Genomic DNA, 15584 nt, shown 5'->3' with positions numbered 1-15584 from the left:
ATATAACTGTAAGCATATATAACTGTATAACCGCGGACACTCGCTGTCCCAATGTTGCCGTGATGAAAAGCGGCAGTAGCGGCGACTGAACGCTTCGTGCGGCCTCTTCCTTCAACGCCAGGCGTGCGAGAACACATTGCACACAAAGCCAGCAGCCATTTCGACATACCTACACATTCTAGCTACAGCAGATTACCTCTATGATACGGCGCACGGGCCCGCTCAACCGTGCGAGGTGCCGCAAGGGTCGAGCGCTCACCTGCCCCCCTCCCTCCCCTTACCGCGCTCTCACCAACCTTAAGCAGCGCGCCTTAAACTTCAGGGAGAACGGCGCGCCTTAAACTACAGTCCTTTTTGGCTGACCCTCTCATGCTTTCCATCACATGTATAGCATCCGGCGCCGCATAGCGCGATATTGACTTATCGCACTTGAACTTTACTCGTAACATACGCGCCGGCACGGCGACAGCGACGACAACGACGGCGGAAATTTGTCTAGAGTGTCCCTATAGATGCTATCACAACAGAATTACTCACGGTTTTGCAACACGACTTTAACCGACATGCACTGCTCTTATTCACGTGGATTAATCCATGTTTTACTTCGAAGGTGTATAGCTATGCCTCCCAATGGATCTGTCGTCTCTAAGGCAAACACTCGGGAGGCAGACGCCGCCTGCGCCACTGGATTCCTTTCACCACCCGCAGAAGGCGCTCTTCTCCACGCATCCGTGGCGGCGCCGGCCGTGCGGGGGAAAGCAAGCAAAAGAACCAGAAAGGTCGCCTTCGCGCATAACGTTTGCCGCAAGCATTTCCCGGTCAAGATTGCGGTTGCAAAAGCTGCAGTTTCCGGGAAGCGGCAACTGCCGCGAAAGTATGGTTAAGTGCATTTCTGGTTGTTCAGAGCAATATATATATATATATATATATATATATATATATATATATATTGCAACGCGGCGAGGCGGCGAGGCGACCAGCAGTCAAAATCCGGGCAAGCGCAAGCTCGGGGCGCGTGGTTAGCACCAACACTGTGGCTTGCTTGCTGACTGCTTCGTCGTCGTCTTGTCTTCTTCATTACATTATATATATATATATATATATATATATATATATATACATTACCAATGTGAGGCACCACTCTATGCCTGAAAATGTGGTGGAGTGCAGTAGGATTCGAACTTACGACCTTCAGATTTGAAGTCGGGTGTTCTACCTCTGCGGCAATATATATATATATATATATATATATTGCCGAGAGCCAGTGGGGCGATACTATTGCAGGTGCGACCAAAACTAGGAAGGCCCACTCAGCTTCATCAAAGCCACTCCCTCACCAGAACAGAAACTGGCCTCCCTGGTGCAGTATTCGGCCACTACCTCCCTCATGACTCTGACAATTAACCCATGGCCCTCAGCCCACAGCAGCTACGGAGCACCTGACCAAGGCGGCGGTCAGACCTGCGACGTGGCAAAAGGTGCTAAGAATCTCTGGGTCCGTACAGGCCGCCAATAGAAACTGAACCTGGCAACGTTCAACACGCGCACCCTCTCGAGTGAGGCTAGCTTAGCAGGACTATTTGAGGAATTATCAGGCACTGCCTGGGATATTATTGGCCTTAATGAGGTTAGACGACCTCGTGAGGCTTACACTGTGCTGACTAACGGCCACGTCCTCTGCTACAGAGGTCTTCCAGATAAGAGAAAATCCGTGGTGGGATCTCAAGTCGATAACAACATAGCGGGCAACATTGATGAATTCTACAGCATTAATGAGAGGGTAGCAGTCGTCGTAATAAAGCTGAATCGAAGGTACAAAATGAAGGTAGTACAAGCCTACGCCCCAACCTCCAGTCACGATGATGAAGAAATGGAACAGTTTTATGAAGATGTTGAATTAGCAATGAGAAAGGTGAAAACTCATTATACTGTAGTCAAGGGCGACTCCAATGCAAAAGTGGGGAAAAAGCAGTTTGGTGAGCAAGCAATTGGCAACTATGGCATCGATTCTAGGAATGCAAGAGGAGAGATGTTGGTAGAATTCGCGGAAAGAAATAGGCTACGAATAACGAATACCTTCTTCAGGAAGCGCACCAACAAGAAGTGGACCTGGAAAAGCAGTAATGGAGAAACAAGGAATGAAATAGACTTCATCCTCTCTGCCGATCCAAGCATTGTGCAGGATGTAGAAGTGTTAGGTAAGGTAAAGTGCAGTGACCATAGGTTAGTGAGGTCTAGGATTTCTCTCAATTTGAAGAGAGAAAGAGTGAAATTAGTCAGGAGGAAACGGGCCAACCTAGACGCAGTAAGGGTAAGAGCAGACCAATTCAGGCTGGTGCTCGCAAACGAATATGCAGCTTTAGAACAGGAAGATGAAGGTAACATAGAGGTAGTGAATGAAACCGTAACTAGGCTCATCTCGGAAGCATCAATTGAAGTGGGATCGAGGTAAGGCACAAAGGCAACCAGTAGGTAAGCTCTCCCAAGAAACAAAGGACCTAATAAAGAAACGACAAAACATGAAAGTGTCAAACTCAAGAGACCAGATAGAATTCGCTGAACTGTCAGAACTGATCAACAAGAAGAAAGTAAGGGATATTCGAAATTATACCGTGGGAAAGATTGAGGAAGCCGTAAAATATGGACGCAGCATGAAATCAGTAAGAAGAAATCTTGGAATACGACAAGGCAAGATGTATGCACTGAAAGATAAGCATGGTAATATCATCAGCAATTTCGATGACATAGCAAAAGCAGCGGAAGAATTCTATACTGACCTGTACAGTGCCCAAAACAGCCAAGCTACTTTCATTCGAAATAGTGATGAACCGGATACAGAGGCCCCTTCTATACCTAGCGATGAAGTTAGAAGGGCATTGAAAGGCATGGCCAGGGGGAAAGCTGCTGGAGAAGATAGAATAACAGTAGATTTAATGAAAGATTGAGGAGATATCATGCGTGAAAAGTTGCGGCCAACTACGCAATGCCTCACAACTTCAAGTGTACCAGAGAGCTGGAAGAACGCCAGCATTATACTAATCCATAAGAAGGGAGACGTTAAGGAATTGAAGAAATACAGACCCATTAGCTTGCTTTAAGTATTGTATAAAATATTTACCAAGATAATTTCCAACAGAATCAGGTCAACACTTCCCTTCAGCGAACCAAGAGAACAGGCTGGCTTCAGGAAGGGACATTCTACGATGGATCATATTCATGTCATCAATCAGGTAATCGAGAAATCTGCGGAGTACAATCAACCTCTCTATATGGCTTTCAAAGATTATGAAAAAGCATTTGATTGATTAGAGATACCAGCCGTCAAAGCGGCATTGCGTAATCAAGGAGTACAGGAGGCATACGTGAATATCTTAGCAAATATCTACAAGGATTCCACACCTACCTTGGTTCTCCACAAGAAAAGTTGAAAGTTACCTATCAAGAAAGGGGTCAGGCAAAGAGACACAATCTCTCCAATGATATTCACTGCATACTTAGAAGAAGTATTCAAGCTCTTAGACTGGGAAGGCTTAGGAGTGAGGATCAACGGCGAATATCTCAGCAACCTTCAGTTTGCAGATGACATTGTCCTTTCAGCAACAATGGAGACAAATTACAACAAATGATTCAGGACCTTAATCCTGAAAGTGTAATAATTGGGTTGAAGATGAATATGCAGAAGACAAAGATAATGTTCAATAGCCTGGCAAGGGAACAAGAATACAGGATCACCAGTCAGCGTCTAGAGTCTATAAAGGTGTACGTTTATCTAGATCAATTACTCACAGGGGACCCTGATCATGAGAAAGAAATTTACGCAAGAATAAAATTGGGTTGGAGTGCATACGGCAGGCATTGCCAAATCCTGACTGGGAGCTTACCACTTTCGTGGAAAAGAAAAGTGCGCAAACATTGCATTCTACCGGTGCTAACATATGGGGCATAAACTTGGAGGTTAACAAAGAAGCTCGAGAACTAGTTAGGGACCGCACCAAGAGCACTGGAACGAAAAATCTTAGGACTAACGTTAAGAGACAGGAAGAGAGCGCTGTGGATCAGAGAACAAACGGGGATAGCCGATATTCTAGTTGTCATTAAGCGGAAGAAATGGAGCTGGGCAGGCCATGTAATGCGTAGGATGGATAACCGGGCGACCATTAGGGTTACAGAATGGATACCAAGAGAAGGGAAGCGCAGTCGAGGACAGCAGTAAACCAGGTGGGATGATGAAGTTAAGAAATTTGCAGGCGCAATTTGGAATACGCTAGCACAAGACAGGGTTAATAGATCGCAGGGAGAGGCCTTCGTACTGTAGTGGACATAAATGTAGGCTGATGATGATGATGATGATGATGATGATGATGATGATGATGATGTGTGTGTGTGTGTGTGTGTGTGTGTGTGTGTGTGTGTGTGTGTGTGTGTGTGTGTGTGTGTGTGTGTGTGTGTGTGTGTGTGTGTGTGTGTGTGTGTGTGTGTGTGTGTGCTATGGACGTACCGGGTTCGTCTTGTGATCGAGAGGCCGAGCGCGAGTCGACCGACGCCGAAGTCGTCGCGAAGTGCCAGGCACGAGTTGAGCAAGTCCAGCGAAATGCGTGAGCGTGGCGTGCCCAGGGGACTCCCGAGAAACGTTCCAGGCAGCTTGTGACAATACGGGTGTATGAGGCAAGACAGCATAGCTTAGAAACTCCTCAACAGCGAGAAGCTCGTCTGGAAGCTCATCGCAGGGTCTTGCGCGAAGCCCGGAAGCGCAAGGATGAATAGTTTGCCCGGCTTCACGAGGGCGCCACAAAAATTTTTAGGAGAGATTGCATCGATAACACGTTTGGGTACGTGTTCTCTATGTGTGATTGCCTCTGGCATCGGCGAGGCATCGCAGTTAATATCAATGTGATTTACATAGCAATCATACGATTGCGCGTCAGGCACGTTGACGAAATGAAACGTCACTTTAGTTTTTCATTCTTGGCGAACATTTGCCACTTTGACAGTATCTATCTATCTATCTATCTAGCCGCCTACATCTTGGTGCTCTCATGGTCGTATCGTTAACTTGATATTGACCAAAATTGGCATACTATGACAAGAGTGTATTACGAACTTAAATGATAAGTCACGTCATGAATATCATGACATGTGTGTCATGTATGTCATGAAACAGCTGCCTACGTCTTGGTGCTCTCATGGTCGTTTCGTTAACTTAGTAGGAACCAAAATTGGCATAGTATGACAACAGTGTATGACGAACATAAATGATAGGTCAAGAGATGAATGTCATTACATGCGTGTCATGCAGGTCATAAAACAGCCGCCTAAAATGACAATGACCCAACGAAAAAACATTAACACTCAAAAACCACTCGAATGGGTTTTGACGTAAGTACTAAGAGAAGGAAACACTAAAGGATGACGGTAGAAGTCATAGTCATGAGCATGACTCAGCAAAAATGACAAAGACTCGGTGAAAAAAGATAACGCTAAAAAACCACTCAGATGGGTTCTGACGTGGACGCTAAGTGAAGGAAACACTAAAGGGTAATGGTAGAAGTCATAGTGACGGACATGACTCAGCAAAAATAACAATAACTCACTAAAAAAAGATGGACACTCAAAAACCACTGAAACCGGTTCTGACGCGAGTACTATAAAGAAAACACTAAAGGATGGTGGTAGAAGTCATAGTCATGACCATAAGTATGCAACAGTTACAATTCCTCAGCGAAAAAAGATTAACACTCAAACACGAATGGAATGGGTTCGAATGTGGTAACAAGTGAAGAGCATGAGCATCGTCATGTGGTAACAAGTCAAGAGCAAGTCATGAGCATGGTCTCTAGGCGTGGCTAAAGAGACTCCTGAGGAATCATGACGTGAATGTCATGACATGCGTGTTCATGTAGGTCATGAAAAAGCCACCTACGTATTGGTGTTCTCATGGTCATTTCGTTAACTTGGTAGGCTCCCCGCACACTGCTTCGCATAACATCGATTCCCACATGGCGTGGGATCTGCCGGCTTTTGGTTCTATGGTTTAGAGGCAAGATAATTGATGGCATTTTAACAGCGGAGCTGTTTAAGTTTTTGGTTAGGCCGTGGAGCGTTACCAAAAACCTGCGCCTGGCGATGACGTCACCGCGCGTTGCCTAGCAACGCCTCGCACAACTGGTGCGAGGCGTTGCAAGGCGACGCACGTGACGTCATCGCTCGGCGAGGTTTCCACACTCTCCCAGGTTACCCTCGCCATAGCGCGAGGCGAGGCCGACGTATCCGGCGTTCGTCGGCCACGCCTCGCGCCTGGAGTGCTGCGCTTTCGCTGGCGTGGCGTCCCCGTGCCGAGCGCGCCAACGCTACGTCGGACTATAAAGTAACCTTTAGGGGTAAGCTATGTTTGGCGAAGAACCAGCTAAGCCAAACCATGTTAAGCAAAGAAAAGCAAAGACAAAGCTAAGAACAAGCCAAGCCAAACCAAGTTAAGCAAAGGAAAGCCAAGTTAAAGCTAGGGAAGAGACACACGCTGTTTACGCAGTCTTCGCACCACTTGGTTTGAAGCTGCCCCTAATTTTTTTTCTCCTTGATGTAGTAACACGACAAGTACAGGAGTGTTCGAATTGGGCTTATGCTTCCACTGAATACATAAAGTAAAAAAAAAATGTCACAGTTTCGCCCTAAGGGCGAAGCAATGAATGCGATAGCAACACAGCAATGTCATACGAAGTAAGGTGAGCGGCTTTGGTAGGAACAACACGCAGAACTGTTGTCGACGCCATCGGCGTTTTGCCCGCGTTCGCTCAAAATGCGTGCGGCGTTGGTGACTGTTGCCGGAGCCTCTGATATAAATAGGCACTGCGTGCCGCAGCTAAACGTCGCCTCCCTTCCCTCCCCCTCCCCCACGGCCTCTCGCTCGTTGGAAGAAGGCGCGTTTGCTCTACATACATGGTGATTGTGAAGGAGAACAGAGACGCCTACTTCTGCAGCCCTTAAGCGAGCACGGCGCAGAACGCGCGTTTGTTCTCCGCCGTGCGTTCACTCCCCGTGAAAGACGCGCCCCTCGCGCCCTTTCACTCGCACATACAGCGTTCGGCGCGCGGCGACGATTTCTTCTCCAAATGACGTCATACGGAACCTCACGGCGACGGCGACGGCGACGCCGACGGCAGAAATCTGCTTTTGAGTGTCCATATAATTGCTATCGCAATAAAAAGCAAAACCAAAGCAGCAAATATGTTAGTAGCCTAATGCATCTGCCGCAAGCGTAATAGGAAATGAACCTTGAATCGAAACATAAACGATGATTGTCATCTTTAGACTCAAATTCTTAGCAGGTTTGTTTTTCCTTTTTTTTTCAGAGCAACTCTGAGATAGCATATGAAAACAAAAACGGTATTGGTGCGCTGCGGGAGGAATGTATACCTTACACACTGTGTCCTATACACATCTTTCCTACTTAAATTGATCAGCTGCTTCAATGGCTTTCCACTTCTCTGCTTAATGGAGCCACACAAAGAAATGAGAATTATCAGTGCTATAGACCTTTTCATCAGGCGAGTAGGAAAGGATGTGCGGCGAGCATGTGCTCCTCTATGGCTTGCGCAAGCCGTCGCCGTGCCGCTTAAATGTGTTGCTGTCGCGCACTGCTGAACGACTGAAAGATGTTTTAGCTCGTTCTCCAAAATATTTACGCAATGTCAGTTCCTATACGAGGTCGGCAAGCAATTACTGTGCAGCCTTTAGTTGTACAGGTAGCGAAAGTGTCCGTAAATTTCTCTTGGCTGCGCAGAAATGCGACGCGCGTCATCAGCCGTGCTGTATGTATGTTTTGTGAGCTATTTTGGCTGTATCGATTTTGACTGCATGAGGAGAACCGGCGTCTGTGAAATTCCCGCATGAATTGGAAAATCTTCTCATCATCTGGTCGCTTGGCGTTGGAATTAGAACAAAAGAGTGCATGCTGGTGTACGTTCAATCTGATGCAATCCTGAAACATCTAAACGTCAATTGTTATAAAACATTTGCGTCAGCCACCGGCATCTATCTCACGCATTTCAAGCCAAGTAGACTTTGAATCACTATACTATGTCTACGTTAGCCTCCTGTATGAGGCCGATTGCCTCGCTCGACACGGCTATCTCTGTGTTGGTAAACCAGCAGGATACATATAAGCTCGACCACTCGACCACTCCATAAGTCAGATTCACACTGTACGGTACGCTATTATTATTAACCAAAACTATCTTTTACGTGGGCTGACATCTCGTCCAGTAAACAAGGTAGTCGCTCAGTGTATCTACGGATAAGAATTTGAGCGCTTCTCAAATTAAAGAACAGATGCAGCAGAACAGTACCCACGCTGTTAGGATGGTCATAAGTTTGGCAACAATTCATTGCTGCTAAACCGCAGCTTAGAATTACAGTGAGCATGCTGCAGTAAAGTCACATTCTTGCTAGGAATTTTCAGAAACACATAACTGATTTTCGAAGCTGATTGAAGGCTCGAACACGCGCACACGCATCGTGCTGAGGCTCCGTGCGCCACAACGCCAGCAGAAACTCCGGTCATGCCGACCTAAATGCCTTCACTACGTTTCGCAGAACCGTTTTCCGCATAGGCGACGCCATATCATGCTAAATAGACAACGCGAACGTGAAAAAAAAAAAACACGAGAAGCTGGCCCTGAGCCTATACTATGGCACGCAAACCGGAGCGCTTGTACAAGCCAGCATTCCGACTGCCCAAAGGTGGCTCCACTTCCTTCGCAATATGGCGGCGCCCATGAAAAAACGGTCTATAGAGGGGCTCAGTTTACAAACTTATAGGCATTTTAAAACCTAAGCATGGAAAACTTTCTCTCGTCAGAGTCTGCCTAACAAATATTATAAGAAAAATCGGATAAGCGCTACATCTTTGACGTGCATGGTGATGTGTATTCTGACGCTAAAGTTAGTATATTCAACGCTGGAAATGCCGTTCGCTTTATTAATGCACGCCCAACCACAAGAAAGAACTCTTGGAAGGCTAGATAACATCTTCCTTGACTTCTCTCTGACGCATTAGAACGGCATGTTTCTTCGCTGAGTCACAGAAATGCTGTCATCTATTAAGCTGACATTCTTTTATTCAGATATTCCCAACTGCATGAACACTAATAAACGAAGCACTCGCTGAAGTGAAATTTAAAAAAAATTCTAAGGTTTTACGGGACGAGCCCCTGATGTGAATATGTAGCACGCCGGTTTAATTTTGGCCACCTTCGGTATCACAACCGGTGATACGCGAGTTAAAATAAGGTGGGCCAGGTCAGTCATCTTTTGGATTTCCTGGGACGGAAGGCACACTTCAAGTTGCCGTAGACACAACTAAGCTCATTATCAGCGTCCTGAGCTTGTGAAATCGAATGCAGAAGTCCAGCCGCAGTGTTAACATTGAAGGAGAATGACGCGTGTTGTCGTCGTTGGGGCAGAGAAGAAATATTGCTGCACGGCGTCTATATGCATGCAATGGAGCGGGTGCTAGGGCTACCATGAGAGTTTCGGGGCGCTGGCTGGGCGTAAAACCGCAGAGAAAATGAACCAAAAGGGCAATCTGGAAAAAAAATGTCACAGTTTCACCCTAAGGACGAAGCAATGAATGCGATAGCAACACAGCAATGTCATACGAAGTAAGGTGAGCGGCTTTGGTAGCAATATAAATTGTAGTAAACATGAGCTGATTAAGTAAGCAGGTGTGCTGCGGCGTAAGTAGACCGACATGAAGAGAGACTCGATGACCACGAGAAGGCGCGTGTGAAACGGTGGTGTTGATGAGAAGCGCTTCCCGTGGGCAGCGCGTGCGAAGGGACACACCTGTAGCGCTGCACTGCCGATCCGGGCAGCATTGCATGTGTAGCGTGCGTTGGAAAATGTGACCCGACTATTACTAACTGAATGAACAAGCGTGGTGTGAGCGCGCACAAACAAACCCGAATAGATCACATTGAATGACTGCAGACAACGACTGTCAAAACGCTGGCAGCAAGCATACGCCGCAGCGGCGGAAGGTACGTGCGGTCTATCACTTCAACGGAAACTGAGCGGCGAATGCATGGCGCATAAAGGTCAGAGCCGTGGGGAGATAAGAGACGGTGCGGGCGGAGCGACGAGCGCGGTTGTTGGCAGAGTAGAATGCGCCCCCCCCCCCCCCGCTCCCTCTGGCGCTGGCTTCCCGCTTCCTTGCTTACGCGTGGGAGATTGAGTGCGTTCGCTCTCCGTGATAGCGCGTGTCCCCGCACGCTTCCGCTCGGGCATACGGCGCGCGGCGAAGATTTCATCTATAGGGAACCTCACGGCAACGGCGACGTCGACGGCAGAAATCCGGTTGAAGTGTCCATATAATTGCTATCGCAATAAAATGAAGAAGTGTCAAGGGGCCTCCTATGCATGGTCGCCATTATCAACACTTCTTTGCTAGTTCTTCTGCCATTTACAATTATCTTCAGCAGTTCGAGGCAGTCATATGTTCTTCCAATAGACGGCCAACGTACTGTGTAGTCAAGGCAGCGGAAATAGCACGGCGTAGCACCTCCAAGGATCACAACATTTAAACTAGTGAAGCTTACCACACGAGAGCCCGTTCGTCTTGAAAAAGTGGGCGTTCCGCCAAGAACGCGTCCAGCAATACATTAATGAAGGTAGAAGCGGAACCCGACACAACGACACTCACAACCGATCCCGGCACCTTAGGTTTACAACACCCCAAACCTCTCGCGCGAGAGACTGTGCACCTGAAAGAGTGCATTAGCTTGGACAAGGAAAGAGTATGCGTGCGATGGGGGCTTAATCGCTGGAATACAGGAAAAAAGTTGAAGTCGAATGCTTTGAGGACCGAAGTATTTAGGCCACTGTTAGACATTTAATTTATTTATTAAACGAAGACTCCTTTACCAACTTTCCAAAGTTTCCCTGATTATGGCTGGTGCTTCCTTTCCAAATAGCTTGCGCTAAAAAAATAAACGCAATACGTACCTGATGGCGGTATGGAACCTCCTGATCCCAGCAAAACAGCAGGCTGACTTAGCAAAAAGGTTATTTTTTCCCGGCTATTTATGCCAGTAGCATATAAATATTTGCTCCCGATTAGGAGACTAGCAACACAAATGTACATTAACACATTATTACAGTCACCTGATGCGCAGAGTAACGGAAATGCGGGCACAATGACAGTCAAAGACATAAAGAGGCATCGTCATGTAGACTGTACTGCATCTAGTGGCTATGATTGAATAAGATACACTTCACGATTTGAAAGAATGGTAATGATAAACACATCAACAATACGGGGTACGAGTTAAGTCGAAAGTCATCGGAATCGTAAATGAGTTTTAGGTGTACAACCAATTGTAAAGTGAGAATCCGTGCATGCGTTTATCGTGCCAATACCAGGTATTTTTTTCGACAATTAGCGTGTTCGTCACGTGCCTAGGTGTGTATGTTTAGGCACAGACGTTCGTGAGGATGTGTGCGCACAGCGACATGTGGTCGTGCCAGTTTCCGATATGCTATACCTGCAAGAATAAAACGGGTGAATATAAGTAAATTTTACTACAACCGATAGCGTTTTATTGCAGTCATTATACACCCATGCTGATTTGTTCCGCGACCACCTAATCATTGCCTTTACCACCATGGCATGACACCAATGACGTCTCATGGTTTGCAATCGTATGAACTCAAGCTTTCATTGCTGCATACTTTCTGAACTATGTAGTAGGAAAACATAAACATCGCATGACAATAACTTTTGATTGCCCAGTGTTCCACATCAACGAAAAAAAAACTCATTGGCACAAACAAGTACAATCAATTGTGATTTCCAATATAAGATGAATAATAGTGTAAAAACTGAATATTAGTTGGTTTCACAAATGATATTCACAAATAAACCTGTGCTACCGCTTATCAATAACGCTAATTTAGAATACGCGCGTTAAATTTCTCGTGCAATAATAAGGACTTTGAGGCATAATAACAGCTTAGTATTATATGTGGAGTGTTGGGTTTCCAATGATTAAAGGTGTGTTCAGCGCGTTGTAAAACATTTTACGTTATTATGTGTTGCATGGTTGAAAATAAAAGTGATTCTAAGCATATCATTTAGCTTTATAGCAATAATTAAGGCCGTCTAGAATTTTTCACTTCATAATAATTCCAATATGTGCAATGAAATGTACTATCGACCAAAATGGAACAAGGGGTCTGACAAAAAGCTGAATATCTCCGCAGCCTCAAAACGCAGCCTGGTATTCCCATTTCCAGTCTCTACTGGTATATGCGAACAACATTGTGATGTACGGTTTCAGTGGTTACTTTTAAAGACAGCTCGGATATTAAGCGTTTTCTGAGATACCGTGGTCCGTAAACTTTTTTGGTCGATATTACATTGTTTACTGTCAGTGAGCTATCTCGCAATATTGTAGCAACCGCGGTCAAAAAGCTCCGAGGGGTTCGACAAGAAAACTTGGCCGTTTAATTCGTGGTGTCATACTGCAGCCATTCTTGCTCGTTTTAGTATTTATACCTAAATAAAGTATGTGCCGTAATCCTCATTATGGCAAAGCAATTAACTTTCTCCTTCAAATAAAGAGTTTAGTGGAGACGACCTTTGATAATTCGCAGAGCACGTAGAACGTATCTTGTCCACTTTCATTTTATTCTGACTTAGTTAAAGAAGAAAAAAAAAACCCAACAGAAACATTCCTTTGCTCCCGCATATTCCGTCTATGTTCAGCAAGGCGAACGTTCTGAAGATAACCTTTTGATGACATTTTAAAAGAGCTGTCCATTGGGTGGTCGGAAACTATAAAACGTCATTATCAACACGCATAGAGTGTCGAGCTACCGTACCGATTCCTGAGATTTCTGCAATGCGTCCGTTTCTCCTCCTTGGTTTCTGCCTCCTTGTTATGGCTACTACATCAGCGAAAACTGCTCAAGAACGTGAGTTAAGTTTTATTTTTCCGGAGAGCTTATCTATTCAATCGTGCAAGTACATTCAGAAGAGGAAATTGCACCCACAAAAATTTTTAGATTGGTGACTCTCGACAACAGCCACGAAGTTGGTCATTTTGCCGAGATCTAAACGCTACCATCCTCATTTTTTTACTTGAATAATCCCACATGTGTTTTAACTTAAGAGAAAGCGCGCTGCTTTGTGCTCGTGGTCTTTTGCAAGCTGCATTCGTAGTTGTTGGAATCAGGGAGATGGCTAACAGCTGAACCATGGTACTACCGCGTTCTAATAGGAAATTGCAATAGGGAGCCGTGTTGCGCAGTACAATACGGAGCCGTGTTGCGCAGTGCTCTACACGTTTCTTTGTTGACCTAAGAAGTCGGCTCACCAAGCTATACTCACTAACACCACTAGCTTCTTTTGCATTTGCCATTGTATATCAACTGAATTTGCTGGTATATTTAAGGTGAGCGTACCCTGAATTATTCGCGGGACATATATTAGAAGCGTGGTTCAAAAAATGAATGCTTGGTTCGAAAATGACACGGGACATATATTAGAAGCGTGGTTCAAAGCGGCATCTCTCGTGACCACGTAAGCTGCATTCCCACTATTAGGCGCATCGTTTGGGTTGGTGTTTTGACAATGAAACCCTGGCTACCATTTTAAAATTGAGACGTAATGCAGAAAGTAATTCAGAATCAGTTGTTTCACAGCAGGTAGGCGTTCGGCAGGCTACAAAATAAGATATACAGGAGAGTCAACTCACATGATAAGGTGTTCAAACGTGGGTTTGGGCAAGAAGTTCTTTATGGCGCGAAATATAGAGGGTACGGAATATTTAGCAGACATGCATAGGCTGTAGCTGCCTGTGTGAGACAAGGTGCGCAGTGAGGCAAAGGGAGCTTCTTGTTTGTTGGCAAATTTTGTTGCTATAAAAGTTAACGCACGTTTCCGATGTGGTTCACATGGCACTCTGCGCATCTGCGTGGTAATGAGTCCTACACCCTGCCGAAATTAGCGTGGAAATACCACTAGAATAAGTGCCATAATTATTCATTTATTTACTTGACATACCCTCAAGCGCCGAGACATCGTGTGTGGCTTACATAATATGAAGGGGAACAATAACAGAATGAAACACACTATGTTTTTCAATATAACCGGAAAATCAAAGTACAAAACAAATATTAAGCAAGCTGCAGACATCGGAACACGTATTTAAAGAAAAAAGCTGGGAAAGGAGGTTGGGGTACATCACGTAAACATCCAGAATTGTCACAGTGAAAGTGCGTAGATAATGAATGACAAAAAAGAGTGTGATCAGAAATAGATACAATGTCGCCGGGAAGACGGATACATTCATTAAATGTGTGTGGTATGAAGGAATGAGAAATGGATTTGCGATGCCGAAAGTGCATCTAACTATTTGTTGCTCAACAGTCCGAGATGAACGAAAAGTCGGAGACCTGACAATTTCGATATGCAATGACGGATGGTGGTATACCTTGTGAAAAAGGCAAAGGCGTTAAAATAAAGGGCGCAGTGATAGGTTTGGTAATGACAGACTGTGGTTCCTTTCGGTTGTACTCGACGAGCGCAAGTAATTGGATACTCTCTGCTTCAAGGTTTCAAATGGTCAACTTGCCTTTGTTACCTCGACGATGTCCTTGTGTTTTCTCCTACGTTTGAGACGCACCTTGAGCGCGTCGCAGCTATCCTTGACGTCTTCCGCAAGTCTGGGCTCCAATTAAACTCATCGAAGTGCCACTTCGGGCGCCGACAGATTACAGTGCTCGGCCATCTCGTCGATGCTTCCGGAGTACAACCCGACCCGAAGAAGGTTCGAGCAGTAACAGCTTTTCCTGTACCTCAGTCTGTCAAAGACGTCCGGAGTTTTGTGGGGCTCTGCTCTTATTTCAGACGGTTTGTGAAAGATTTCGCAGCAATCGCTCGACCACTCACTGAACTTCTGAAGAAAGACGTGCCTTTTACGTGGGGTTCCCCTCAGGCTGCCGCATTTTCACGCCTTATCACGATTCTGACCAATCCACCGATCTTGGCCCACTTTTACCCGTCCGCACCTACAGAGGTCCGAACCGATGCCTGTGGTTATGGGATCGGCGCAGTCTTAGCGCAACGGCAACACGGACACGACCGCGTTATAGCCTAAGCTAGCCGGCTCCTGACAACTGCAGAGCGCAACTATTCGATTACCGAGCGCGAATGTCTTGCTCTCGTCTGGGCTGTTTCAAAGTTCCGCCCATATTTATATGGCAAGCCCTTCTCAGTAATCACAGACCATCATGCGCTGTGTTGGCTTTCGTCGCTCAAGGATCCTACTGGCAATCTCGGTCGTTGGGCTCTCCGACTACAAGAATATCCCTACACAGTGACGTACAAGTCGGGACGCCAACACCAGGACGCAGATTGTCTCTCTCGCTCCCCAGTCCAAGACCCGACCTCTACGTCTGAACCTGACAGCGACGCCTGCGTTCTCTCTGTTTTTCCACTGGTCCATGTCGCCGACGAGCAGCGCCGTGACCCGTCCTTGCGTATCATCATTGACCGCCTGTAATCGTCACTTGCCGACAGCTCCCTT

At 46.0% G+C, this 15584-nt stretch overlaps 1 protein-coding gene across 2 annotated transcripts in view; it reads left to right on the top strand.

Annotated features, from left to right (window-relative positions):
• LOC125939964 (uncharacterized) overlaps positions 1 to 15584 on the top strand; it is a 214268-nt gene that overhangs the window by 45794 nt on the left and 152890 nt on the right. The window lies entirely within an intron of this gene.

The sequence above is a fragment of the Dermacentor silvarum genome, chromosome 9 (genome assembly GCF_013339745.2).
Source record: "Dermacentor silvarum isolate Dsil-2018 chromosome 9, BIME_Dsil_1.4, whole genome shotgun sequence".
Taxonomy (NCBI): domain Eukaryota; kingdom Metazoa; phylum Arthropoda; class Arachnida; order Ixodida; family Ixodidae; genus Dermacentor; species Dermacentor silvarum.
The sequence above is the reverse complement of the archived record's forward strand: the minus strand, read 5'-3'. Positions and strand labels throughout refer to the sequence as shown.